Raw genomic sequence first — 14,001 nt, 5'->3', positions numbered from 1 at the left:
CATGTTATAGGAGGGTCTGGCTTCTTTCTAAAGACAAGGAAATGCTTCCACAGATACCCGAGTCATCTTTCATTTCATCAAAAGGCATTAACATTTAGTTCTCAGACCCAAGGAGGTTTCCTCAAGAATCCATCATCCCCCACCAGAGCCCACACCCTCCTCTTTCTAGACAAGGGCTCCTCAAAGCCCGGTCCCCTGGTGCACAGCAGCAGCAGCACATGGAAACTCATTAAAAAGGCAAATTTCCAGGACCCACCTCAGACCTAGGGCATCAGAAAGTCTAAAGGCGGGTGGGACCCAGAAATTCTGTTTTATCAAACTGTGCAGGTGATTAAGATGCAAGCTAGTTTGAGAAGCACTGCTCGGGATAAAATGCCCCAAATTAAAACCCCCGCCCAGGAGTTCCCGTCGTGGCGCAGTGGTTAACGAATCCGACTAGGAACCATGAGGTTGCGGGTTCGGTCCCTGCCCTTGCTCAGTGGGTTAACGATCCGGCGTTGCCGTGAGCTGTGGTGTAGGTTGCAGACGCGGCTCGGATCCCGCGTTGCTGTGGCTCTGGCGTAGGCCGGTGGCTACAGCTCCGATTCAACCCCTAGCCTGGGAACCTCCATATGCCGCGGGAGCGGCCCAAGAAATAGCAACAATAACAACAACAACAACAACAACAACAACAACAACAAAAAAAAACCCGCCCAAAGCAGGCTTCTTCCCTGGAACCGGAAACAGAGAGCTGCTCTCATAGATGACACATGGTTAACATCAAACCCCTCAAAATCACTGGAGTTCCTTAAGTGGCGCAGCAGAAACAAATCCAACTAGGAACCATGAGGTTTTGAGTTCGATCCCTGGCCTCGCTCAGTGGTTAAGGATCCGGCGTTGCTGTGAGCTGTGGTGTAGGCCAGCAGCTGCAGCTCCAATTGGACCCCTAGCTTGGGAACCTCCATATGCCGAGGGTGTGGCCCTGAAAAGACAAACAAACAAATAAAACCCCTCCAAAATCATTTATTCAGCATCCGTTCTACATGTATCAGATATGCCTACACAGATACATAAGCGTAGAGAATTATAGAAGAAAGGGGAAGATATGAATTAGCTTGTAACTTATGACAACTGTCTGTATGTTTATATGGGCATTTTCCCCTCCTTCTTCCTAAAGTCCTCTCCACTCCCTGAGCATAGCACCCGGTTCTTTCCCTGGATGTGGGCTTCAGGGTTGTCTGGGCCACTCTCAATGAGCCAGGAGCTAAGCCAGCCACCGTCAGCCCCAAGGGCACACCCTGCCCAGCCTCTGGGACTGACGGCCCATGACTTGTCTGAAAACCCCCGAGGACACTCGCTCCTTCCTTCGTGCACCTTTCCTGCTTCCTTCCTTGCCCTCTTCCTGCTCATCCAGAGTCCTGTCGCCCATGTTGTGAAATGTACACATCTCAGCACATTTCTCCTGCCCCACGATCATCCGGCGCCTCTAACTGGACCTCCCCATCTGGCTCCTCCCTCGCCTTTTCCCCGTCTAAGCTCACCCCGACGGCTTTAACATGCTCATGGCTCAGGGTGCCTCCCTGTCCGGGGTGCAGCGCTGTGTTTCCTGCGATCGGTTCACACATGAATCAGGGCCCGTGGGCATTTAAGGACAAGGCAGCCCAGCCTGTGTCCCCCAGCCGGGTCCCCCTAAGAGCATGCCACAGGCCAGCCCAGCTGGAGACCTGGGCCTGCAACATGGACCCCTCTGAAAGCCTCATGAAAGCATTCCAGGATGTAATAAACCCGTCAGGCTCTGGCTAATTTATATCTAAGTGGATGATTTCCCATTTTTCAGAATGTAAATGTTTAGATTGCAGCATTCCCCTGCCTCGGCATCCGGGGTCCTGGCACGTAAGTGGTGAAATCAGCCCGCCTTTCCACAGGGATCCTTAGATGGAAGAGCCACAATGCCAGCATCTTCCAACTGGGAAGAGCTTCCTGCTCTCCATCTGCGCATGCGCGTGTCCCAGGGCAGGACACCAGCGGTGGCTTAGTACTGAGAAGTCTCACGCTTGCTTTTACAGGGAATGAGAAGAGAAGCGGAGCTTTCAAAGGCAGGGCTTCAGAGCCAAGAGAGCAACTCAGATTAGCTAGGTATTCCAAGACGGCGTTCCTTTTATACTTCTTCCCAAAACGTTCTTCATTTGCTCTGGCCTCAACGACATTTTATTAGATCTTTTCGTTGTATAAACAGGCAAGAGAAGTAGATTAGTGGGAATAAATATAACACAACAATCTAAGGAAACAGTCCAGTTTGGCCGACTGAGCCCCAAGCATCTCACTGCTCGATCTGTCAGGGCTGCATGTACTGGCCCATGAGACCCTGCCAGCCAACACTCTGGGTGGTCTATCAGCAAGAGCAGCATCCAGCAAAGAGAAGCCCCTCCAAGAAAGCCATGAGCCTGGAGAACCACAAATGTTTCCTTAGGTTCTAGACACAGAACAGTCAGCCCCGCAAGACCAAGGGAACTCCAGGCACGAGCCCCCGTGGTAAACTATGGGTATCCAGGCACTTCCACGAATTCAACCCAAACACACCCAACATCCCGGCGCCATGTTGCACAGATAGGCGTCAATTAACCACAAGCCACTAGCACTTTCCTCGCTGGCAAAGTGAGGCTGGGACTATCGGATGATCCCCACCGGCAAAGAACGATGTGAACAGTCCTGAAATGCTGCAGGGGAAGGCTTGAAGGTCCCAGAAGGACGGCTGCATCTCCCTGAGAAAGGCAAGAGAATGCTGTGCCCCAGAGCACTGGCTCTGACATGAGTCACCCTGCCTAGTTCTAGTCCACACCCTTCTGGCTGTGTGTCGTTGGGCAAGTCACTTCCCCTCTCTGAGCCTCAGCTTTTTTCTAGTAAGATGGAGATGATCTAGTGTCAGTCTCCTAGGCTGTTACTGATCATTAGCATGGACGGAGTGTTTACTGTCCTAAGCCAAGGGGCAGCCAGGAGAGATCACCTGAGAGCGGATTGTGGACCTGGCTGAATGGCCCGCTCCCCTGAGAGCACACCGGCTGGATGGTGGCAGCCGCTGCTCAGGAGCATCTGCAAGAGTGAGTCTCAACCGCAGAGGCGCACCAAGAATGGCTGGGTGCACAGTGGCCACGAACCAGACCTGCCCCCATGCACAAATGGCCTCCGACCCACCCGGAGGCCCAGGACTCAGCCATGGCTCTCAGCTCAAACCAATAGCACCCCCGGAGTAGCAGCGGTTGCTGTCGTCACCATGGGAGCCTGCACTTGTTCTCAGGGCTCATAGGAAAAAGAGGCGTCCGAGCCCATCCAGGGCTCCCCTTTGCAGGGAGGGTGCTTGAACATCGCCAGGTCACCTGAGGACAAGGTGAGCTCAGGCAAATGCTCAAAAGTCAGCCCAAGTTCCATCCCAGCTGCTCCCCATGCCTGAAGCTCAGGGGCAGGCCACAGCTCCCTGTCACCTCTGCAGGAGGCCAAATCCAACATCCCCTCAGCCCTGGAGGCTGCCCGGGGCACCAAGGGGCCTCCTCTTGTGTCAGGTCTCCGCAAACCAAGCCTTATCCCGCTTCCTGCTCAGCCCCACTTCCCTTCCTGGTCTGGACTAAGGGGTCCAAGCTGTCAGGATTAACTAGGACTGCCCTCCCCCCAGCAGCCCAATCATTTGCAGACAGTCCGGGCTTCCTTCCTTGGCTGCCGTGCGACGGCCCCGGCACTTCCTGGCCAATCCCGGCCATGAACAAAAGCCTTCCCTGCGCCACCACTGGGCAGCCTGGCTAAAGGTTTTCTTCCATTCATTTTCATCCTGGTAATTGGAAGCAGCTCTCCTCGGTGCTCCTGTAGGATTTAATGAGCTACATAACATCCCATTTTCCCACTGAGGCAGCTTAGGCCTGCATTTCACCCCAGGGATGCTGGCACTCCATCCCGCCCCGTGGACACCTACCTGCCCTGGGCGAGCCCCGGGCCCTGCCCGTGGCCAGCACCTCTTCCTCCCTGGGGTCCTGCCTTCTCAGAGCAGGGTCGGAAACTCCCGCCTCCACAAGGGTTTCCACCAAACCCCTTGGTAGAAAGCAGAGTAGAATCCTCTTTGGTTCCACGTCCACATTATAGGCACATAAAGGCCTTTATTACCCATAAAGCAAAATTCCTGCAAAGCCCTTCCATCTCGACGTGCCACATGCAATAAAACGACTGCTGCTCACGCACGGCCCTTACGCGTGCCAGGGTCTACCCTCACACACTGCAACCAGGGCACGCCCCATGCCCACCTGACCTATGCGTGCATGGGGGTTCAAATCCCAGCCCTGGTACTTACCAGCTGAGTCATATGGGCCTCGCACTTCATCTCATAAAGACCTGCCTTCCCCTCTGGAGCAGAGGACGGCGAGAGCGCCTCATTCCCCTGGCGCTTGTGAAATTGAACTGGCATTTCATTCATTCACTCAATCACTGAACAAAATCGTTGTCTCCCTACCCTGCACCAGGCCCGTTCTGAGTGCCAGAGACATAACAGTGACCAGATCGATGGACCCCTCATGGTGCTTCCGTTCTAAGAGCAAGGAATGAATGAATGAACTTCCATTTCAGATAACACAGCGCCCTGAACATCATGAGACAGGGTGTCGGGGGCGTACTGGGGGGGCTGATTCAGACTGAGGGCTGATTCAGCCTGAGCACCAGAGAGCTAGAAAATGTATCCATTCTAACACTACAGTAATATACTGAGACTCATACATTATAACTGGCTCTAGTGCAGGATGCAGTATTATCCTGCCTCACAGCTCAGCTGGGCTCACTGAACTGTGAGGTACCTGCAAAACCCACAAGCTTAGGTGGCTTCTCGGGAGTGGTCAGAATCTCTGGGGCTTTGCTGCTGCCACTTCATTATCAGGGATGATTTCGAGGGGGGCTCAGCCCCGAGGTGAATGCCACCTCCGCCATCCCCAGCCCTGCCACCCAAGTCCTCCTGCCCTTCCTCGGCGGAGTCTGTACGACCCCCCAAGAGGGCCAGGACCCCAGAGCAGGTGCTCTGAGAGGGTGAAGGAACTAGGCAGGACTCAGGAGATGCTCTAAGTGCTGCACAGCCGCCAAAACAAACCCTCCACAACGTGTGCACGCGCACACACACGCACACACACACGGAAGGAATCCCAGTTTGTCCAGGTTAACCGCAAGGTCCAGATGGGCCAAGAGACTCTTCCAACACCTCTCGGTTTCCTGCTCTGCCCAGGACGGTCACTCACCTCGAGAACCAGCCCAGACAGCCCCTCGGCTCACTACACCTCAGCCATCGGGGGATGGGCCAGACCCACCCACCCCCTCCAGAAGCCGAGGCCAAGAGCGGCAGTGAGGTGAGCCAGAGGTCACACTGATGTATAGCCTGTCCCAAGGGAGCAGCCCTGACCCACCCGTGGGTCTCCTCCTGCCGGGCCAGGCAGGTCTGTCAAGCCCAGGGTGCGGGACTGGCCTTCGACTGCGAGGCTGAGCCGCTCAGCTGGCCTGGGGTCAGAGCAGCACTGGTCCAGCCATCACAAGGGAGAGCGAGACACGCGCCCTCTGCAAACATTCGCCGCGTACGGCCAAGGTCGCTACCACACGGTCCCCTCCGCGAGGAGCAGTCGTGCACAGCAAGGATCTGCTGCCAGCACGCTGAGCAAGCAAGAGCTCGCAGGCGGAAAGAGCAGCACTATGAGGGGGCAGAGGCAGGACCTGGCAACGCCTGGGGCAGGAGGTGGAGACCCTGGGGCCGAGGCCAAATGACATCGACAAGGGCTGAGCCAGGCGAGGCAGTCAGGACACGTGCATCCAACCGGAGCCCAGTGAACAGTCAGGGAATCACGGGGAGAGGGCAGTGACCTTTCCCGAAGCCACAGGCAGGAGAACTGAGTCCCAAGGCTCACGGGGTCACCTGGCCAAAGGCTCCCCATCATACAGCACTGGCCTGCCATCTGGGGGTACCTCTTCCTCCTCCTCCCCAGGACCACTCAGAAAGCCAGAGCCAGGTGGGGGTGCATCCATCTGCCAGGGGCTGCTTCCCTCAGGAACCCCCACCAGCACACAGGAGAGCAGAGTTCCCAAAGGGCGTAGGGCCGGGGATGGCACAGTCCCACCCAGGTGGCCTGACCTGCTGCTGAGGACGGGTAACAAGGGTTTTCACACCCTGCCTGAGCTGGGCACCCTCCCTCTCCCAGCTCGTGCTCCGGGCAGTCTGACAAAGCCACTCAGCCCCACCTGCCAGGGAAGCGAGATCAGAGCATGAGTGCTCATCGGGGCTGGGATCCTCAGACCACACCCTGAGCACCCAGGAAACGCCTGGGGCCCTAGCACATCTGCTCAGCCCCTTGGCAGCGACTCCACACCCCATCTGCCCCAGACCCCAGTCTGCAGGCCCAGGAATAGCTCCGACAGGGAGCTGGAAAATCTAACGCCTCCTCTGCCTTCTGGAACAGAAAGGGGTAGGGGTCCTGCCACATCTGCTCACGTATCCCACGAGCCAGGATGTGGCCCCAAGGAGGCTGGGCCCCTGGATGGCCACTCAGATAGCAGGTTCCTCCTAGTGAGCTCCAGCTTGCCTCTCTCTAACCACCGTGGCCCAGCCTCGGTCCTGCCCGCCGAGGGCACTCAGTCAGACAGCCTCCTCTTCCAGCCGAGAGGCCCTCGGCTACCTGAAGATGCTGTAATCACTGACCAGGTGGCGGCCACGTGCCGGGTGGCGAGTGAGGAGACAGAAGAAAGATGAGAGCCCTGCCCTGCCATCTGGTGGGGGAGGAAGCCAGCCAGGAGGTAACTCAGTCGGAGAGATGAGCTCTGTCACAGAGGTGAGCCAGGGACTGTGCGGGCATGGGGGAGCGGGGGCAACACTCCCGTCAAAGAAGGCTTTGCGGAGGAGGCCATGCTCAGAGTGGACCTCAAGTCCCTGGAATATGTCACTGCATGGGCAAGAGCATCCTGGGTACAGAGGCAGCAGGTGCACAGGAAGGCCCACAGCTGGTGGTTTCTGAGAAGCACAAAGACCAGAGGCCAGACCAGGGAGCCCCTTGCCCACCCCCACCAAGTCACCTGCTCCAAGCTCACAGTCCTCTTTCCTGGGCACCTGGCTTCTCCCAGCCTCCTCAACAGCCAGCGAGGCATCGAGGTGGGGAGAGGGCATGCAAAGCTGGCCCTGGTGGCGCCCAGCATTTACTCGCTCGCTCCCTCCCTCCATCATATTCTCTCTCTCCTGCAGGACCTTTCACCTGCCAGGACCAATCCCAGCACTTGACGCTGCAGCCCAGGAGCCCCGTCCAGATGCTCGCACTGCCTCCCTCAGTTCACGGGACAGCTGCCAAGTCCACTGAGCCGGATGGCAGGGGCTGGCCCAAGTCACCACCCTGGGAACCTCCTTTCTGGACAAACTGTGGCACCTTCTCAGCTCCCCGCGTATTCAGAGCTGGCTAGAAGCAGACAGAAGATGGGGCACCAGAGATCCCTCCCTTGGAGGGCTCACGTCTTCTCCCAGATTCTGAAATAGCATCATCCCCTTGCTACCAGAGCTCATTTGTCCCACGTTCATTAAGCTCCTGCTCCATTATCAGCACTGAACAAGCATATGTAGCCGTTCCCACCCTTAGGTCACCACCATGAACGCCTGCGCCCCTCCTACCTTCCCAGCCGTGGACTCATTGAACGCATACAGGTCTGCCTCCTGGACCAGCACCGCTAGACACACCAGCCGCACAGCTACAGACCTGAGTGTCGGGGTCCTGGAGTTCACGAAGCTGATTTTTCGAGAGGGGAGACAGATGACAAACAAGCAAACAAACCCAGGAAGTGCTATGAAGATAAATATAATGATGGGATCACGTGAGACTGGGAGTGGGAGCTCTCAAAGATTGCGCATCAGGCCAAAACTCTGAGAGGTGACATGTGAGCTGAGATCTCGATGATAAGGAGCCTTGCCGAGCCAAAATCTGCAGAAAGAGGGCTGCCATCCGAGCAAACAGGAAGTGCAAAGGCCCTGAGGTGGGAGTAGGTGTGGCTCGTTGCAGCATGGAAAGGCTGGTGCCGCTGCTCTTAGCGAGCCAAGAGAGGGATGTGAAAACCCACTTTCGAGCTTTATAAGCTCTTGGATTTGGATGCCAGGCGAGGCATGGGGTTTCTTCCTACACTTTCCCCCTCCATACCACCAAGATGGGCTAGGTTATGCTATAGGCACAGAGAGCCACAAAGCCTCCGACAAGGTTACTTCTCCAACAAGGCGACTTCTTTTATCATCCATGCCCACTGCAGGACAGCCGGGGTCTCTGCCCTGCCTTGTCGTCACTCTAGAACCTGAGCAAACAGGCCAGCCACTCTCTGAAATTCTGTATCAGAAGCAAAGAGAGAGCAAGACCCAACCCCTGGTGGCTTTTTACATGGCCACACTTACTATCAGGGGACAGAGAAGCCCAGTCCTACCCCGTGGCCAGGAGGAGCAGCAGAAACATTAGGAAGACAGGACCTATGGTTAGGGCAAACGCTTGTTTGCTGGATGGAATCCTGGGGTCGGTGGTGAAACAAACAGGCCTGAGGGCTGTCCGAGCCTCATCACTGACAGGTGGCGGTGTCCCTCCTGAAAGCAAAGGCTCATTTTGGTAATGGCAGAGGAAGCGGGTCCCACACCAGGCATCGCTCCGCTCTGTGCCCTGCACTGAGCCTGTCTTCTGAGCAGGTCTCCTGCTGGGTATACACGCATCCCAGGTACCCCACCTGCACAGGTGAGATGCACATCCTCCTGCCCCCCCGCCCCCCGCCGGCCCCCACCCAGATTGGCCGCCGCGTGTGCCACGTCAATGCCCCACGAGGCAGAAGGTGGTCTGAAGCAGCAGCCTGGGGCTAGAAAGGGGTCTTACCTCCCCCCTCTTCCTCAGACCCAGGCCTTGCTCCCTTTGCGTCTCTCTCCCAGCGCGTGGGCCACCAAGGAGAGGACCTCCAGTTCTGATGCAACCATGGCTCCTCTGGGCGAGGCCAAAAAACTCCCCAAACCATAAAGATGTCCAAACATTGGCCCGGCTTCCTGCAAACAGACATAAACCGCCTCGCTCACATCCGGGCCCACCATGCCCCTCCCCTGGGCCTCAGGCACCATCTGGCACCTCCACCCTCAGCGGCCCACCGCTCCACGGTGGTGGAAGCGGGGACCCAAGTGGGACTCAGCCACACCCAAGCCCAACTCCCCCTCGCTCCGGGGGTCGGGGTGCCTTTGATGGCGCCTATCTTCACGCCTCGGCTGAGCAGTGACAGCCTGAACACTGGATTCGGTGCCAAGTCGCCCTAAATCCAGTTATTTTTAGTCTGTTTGTTTATCCCATTTCAAGCTAACTCTGTGTCACCACTTGTTATCATAACAGAGAGCACCTGGACGTGTCTCGGAAGAGCAACAAATAAGCTTTGGAGAGTGCCAGGGAGTGCCAGGAGCACCAACAGTGCTTCTAGCTTGATGCCCCAGTTGCAACAAAGCAGATTCTTGTCTCCCCTTCACGTGAAAAGCCTAATCTGGATAAGCCACCAGCGGCTGCCTGGCCTCTCAAGACCTTCCCGCCTCTCTCATCACCCCCGTGCCTGGTGATGGGACTCGGGCTCGTGACCTCAGCCTGGCACGGGGCTGAGGGCAGGTCCGGGCCAAACACTGGGTCCTGAGATTGTCAATGATTTCCTTCCCTCCACGTGCCAACCTGCCCACCAAGAGCCAGAGCCCCGGGAGAGCAGGACGGTCTGGAGGGCAGGACCAGGTGGGCATCCACATGAATAGGCCAGGGCACAGAATAATCAGCCTCACTCTGTCCTGACGACCCTGTCCCCTGAGAGGCCACGGACAATGGCAGCAGGGCCAGTCTTCTGCTACCTCGGCTGGGTGTTGACAGCAGTCCCCAAAGAGGCTGGTCCCAGCGTGTCACCTTCACTCTGATCTGACTCCTGCAGGGCTGCAGGGTTCCAAGACCCAAGCTCGCTCTCCGCCTGGCTTCTGTCACCGCCATTGCCACCATCACAGTGTCTCCCCTGGGCCAGGCACTTGTGCCAGCCCCTGCGCTGGGCTTTGACACACAGCGCCCAAGGTGAGCCCCAGGGCTGTCCTCCTTGTCACATTAGATCCGGGAAACAACCTGCTTCGGTCAGCACGTGAGACGCAGCAGGCGCCAAAGCCACCATCCACGACCTGCTCTGTCTGGCCCTCAATCTGATCGCGAAGAAGAAAGGCTGACAGAGAGCCCAACGAGAATACCTCTCCGTCCAGATTCTGCCAGGATGGAGGGGTCCAGGCCCAAGGTCAGCCTGCCCCTCTCCAGCGGGCACCTGCTGTGTGCCAGCGGGGTGTATGAGGAGCCGTGCAGGAGCTGTGCAATGAGGAGCAGCCCTCTCCACTCCCCAGTGGGCCCATCCTGGGGGACAGACCTGTGCCTGGTTCATGGCGAGAGCCCCCCCCAAGGGCGGGCCCCTTCTGTCCACCCCCACGGTGCCCCCTGACCCGGGCTCTCATCACCTCCCCGACAGCCTTTGCAATGTCTCCTCTTTTCAGCCCACTGCCACATGACCAGGCAGCCTGACGGCATCGCTCTCCTGCCCAAAACCTTCAGGGGTTCTCATCCCCTCACCCGCTCAGTCACCGGTGCCTGAGCACCCACCACGTGCTGGCACTGTGCCAGGAGCCGTAGCTGCAGTGGCTGGCAAGACGCCAAGCCTTATGTCCCAGGCGAGGAGGCAGCTCTCGCTCTCCAGGGCAAGGCTAGAACTCCAGCATCCAAGGGCACGAGCCCTGCACTCAGACCCACACCCTCAAGTCTCACACCGGCCCCTCCGTGTGCACTCGGGCTGTGATTCTTACCCAACTACCACTGCCGCTCTGGTCCTTGGACCCTGGAGATGGACCCCCCAAAGCGATCCCTGGGCAGCAAGAGCCGGTCATTGTGGCTGGAGAATGACTGTGGGTCAAAGCCCTTGGCATCAATCTCAAGGGTTGTAAAGGATGAAGATTCCAGACCTGGGGAGTGGATGGGACAGAGGCCACAAGGCACAGCGTGTATATGGGGAGGGAGGTACTGGCGGATCCGGATGGAGGTGGAGTTTGGAGAGGAGAGATGGAGGCAGGGGCCGGTCAGCTGGGGGCTTTGTTCTTCATCAGTGGGGGCTTCTAGGCGGGCAGTGCCCCACCCACTAAAGAGCCACGATGGTCAAGACAGACAGCAGCAGAGAGACCAGAGTCGGGGGTCAGGGAAGAGCCAGGCATCAAGTGTGGCGGGGTGGCCCTTGCGGTGGGGCCAGAGACTTGGTGGGGAGGAAGGTGGGGCGCAGAGAACAGGTCATCAGGACAAGAAGGGCAGGGGGCGGGAGCGGGTCCACGCTGCAGATGGACATGGGCAGAGCTCACCCACCAAGAAGGCCCCACATCATAGAAGGCTCTGGACAGCAAGGATGCTCTGGCTCGGAGCCTGATGGCTCGGCAAGAAACAGGTGGCCCAAAGCAGGGCTGACTCTAAGTCCCAAGGTTGGGAAAGTTCTAGAGTCACCACTACATCTATCTCCCTGCCTCCAGTAGGATGCCCACCAGGCCAGGCAAGGAGAAGGCTGCCCCAGCCTCCCTGGGTCTAAAAAGTCCAAGTCTCATGTCACCAGAGAGAAATGAAATCAACACCATGTCCCCCTAGCACTCCAGACAGGCAGCCCCCTCTTCACCTGACCCTTGGTGCCAACCCTGCCCCAGGTCTCCCTTGCCCCTTCCTGACCAGCATGTGTCACTGGGTGAGCATTGGTTAGGGGCTCTGGAGAGCTGACCTGCCAGGGAAGGGACGGCTGTGCCACCACTCACAGGGCCCTCTCCTCAAAGCTGCCCGGGAGCTACACGTGCCTTTCAACACATGCCCAAAAGCTCAGCTACCCACAATCCCCACAACCGCATCAAGACAGATCAAAGCCGCAGTGGGATGTTGCTTTTCATCAATCAGATCGACAGTAATCCTTAACCCACTGAGCAAGGCCAGGGATCGAACCCACAACCTCATGGTTCCTAGCCGGATTCGTTTCTACTGTGCCACAATGGGAACTCCCGAGATATGCCATTAAAAGGAAAAAAGCAACGGGGAAGCATGGTGTGTAGAGTCCACTGCTACTCACAGAAAAGGTTTGGAGGGACTGACCGCTGTTACACTTGACTGAGCACACCTCTGGGAGGGCGCAGAGGATGCCCTGGAAACTGCGGTTGCCTCGGGGGAGGGGAACTGATGGCTGGAAACAGGCAGAGGGATGCAGTGTCACTGTCTACCCAATCGCACCGCACCCTACAAAAACGTCACCCACCCAGTGTTTCTATCGTCTTGAGGAAATCAACAAGGAACCCTCTCACGGGCCAGCATTTCTCAGGCCCGCACCCATCTCTGTCGGATCCTTCCCATCTCTGCTCCAGGGGATCTCAGTCACCTGTACCCATGTGCTATTTTCCCCAAATCCTCAGTGCCCGATGCTATGACGGGCACACGGGGCACTCAGCAACGGGCTGGATGGGGAAGCGCCCGCACCTCCAGTTCCAGGGTCTTCATCTCTTCCTGGCAAGCTGGCAGGGGCCAGAGCTTGCCCTCCACCTGCAGGAGGATGGGGAAGGCCGTTGGGCAGTGGGTGGGACCACCAGCCTCCAACCGTATTGCTCTGGAGTGTGCAGCCCCCCCACCCCCAAAAGTACACCCATGAAGCCAGCACTCTGGGTCCTGCAGGCGCAGCACCTGCACAGCGCCCGCAGCGAGCTGCCTGTGGTCCCGGGAATGGCCTCCCTTGACTAATTTCTGTACATAATTCCACCCAGGATGAGTCAATAGCAGGGCAGACAGGCCGGCCCCAGAGCAGGTGGGAAGGTGCAGCACAGGGAGCCCAGCCAATGAGAGAAGCCCGCCTGGGCTCCCTGGGATCAGGACGCCTCCATCTGCAGGGGCTTCTGTGAGCGTCCAGCCAGCCCAGCCCCAGGGCCAACCGCCCGGGATGCGGAAGGGGGTCCTGGCCCCCAGCAGCACCCAGGTGGGCCCCTCACTGTCACGGGCCTCTGCTCCACCGGCTGGGCTGGGCCAGGCCACTCCACCAGATTCCACCCAGCCACCCTGCAGAAGCAGCCGCTGATTATGCAATGCCACGATTTATCAAACCCATGTCCCGCAGCAAGTCACCGTGACCTGGCGGTGCGCCTAGGGGCTGACCCTTCCCATCCCTGCTGGGTACCCGCCTGAACAGGCAGGCTTTTCCGCACACTCAGATTCCACCCCACGCTGACTGCCTGGGTCATCACAGGCCAACTCTTTCATTTCTGGTGCCTCGGTTTCTTTGCCTGTAAAATGGGCTCCTGACACCCCTCTCTCGGGGTTGCTGTGAGGACCGAATGGCTCAGAAACCCAGGGTACTCAGCACACAGGAAGAGCCTGGGAACTGGCCGCTGCAGTCAGAATTCCCGGGAAACACATCCTGTTCTCCCCCCAGGGCCTTCCCTGCAGCTTACAGGTCTGGGCAGGGAGGGGCGGGAGGAGGGCCAAGGCCTGGCCCCAGTTCTTTGCAAAGACCAGTAGCAGCACCTCCATCCGCACCTTTGTTTGCTCTCCCGGCTCGGCTCGCTCCCCTGTGCTGGCCTTCCCAGCCCCAGCCCCTGCTCCTGGATCGGCAGCAAATCCTTGTCAGCAAACAGCATGTTAATTGCTTCTTGGCGGGGTTTCAAACGCTATCACGGACCCGGGCTGCTCAATTTGAGCGAATGGAAAGGAGGAAGGAGGGGCGCCCAGCAACTCACCCAAGAGCCCAGCATGATGGGTCGCTCCAATTACTAATTAATTGACTGCTCAAATGGAACAAATCTGAAACCCTAACAGGTTGGGCAAGCGAGCCCTGGGCTCCCCGCCAGCCTCTTTCATCAAGAGAGACCAGAGCTCTGGTCCTGACCACCTTCAGGGGGGACGAGCCTGGAGGCCTGCCAGCCAGAGGAGGAGCTAACAGAGCCAGAGACCCGGTCCCACCAGGAGG

Source organism: Sus scrofa, chromosome 2, assembly GCF_054392235.1.
Source record: "Sus scrofa isolate SSC_HxYL_T2T_F1_AM1 chromosome 2, Sscrofa_HxYL_maternal_Yorkshire_Landrace_v2.0, whole genome shotgun sequence".
Taxonomy (NCBI): domain Eukaryota; kingdom Metazoa; phylum Chordata; class Mammalia; order Artiodactyla; family Suidae; genus Sus; species Sus scrofa.
The sequence above is the reverse complement of the archived record's forward strand: the minus strand, read 5'-3'. Positions refer to the sequence as shown.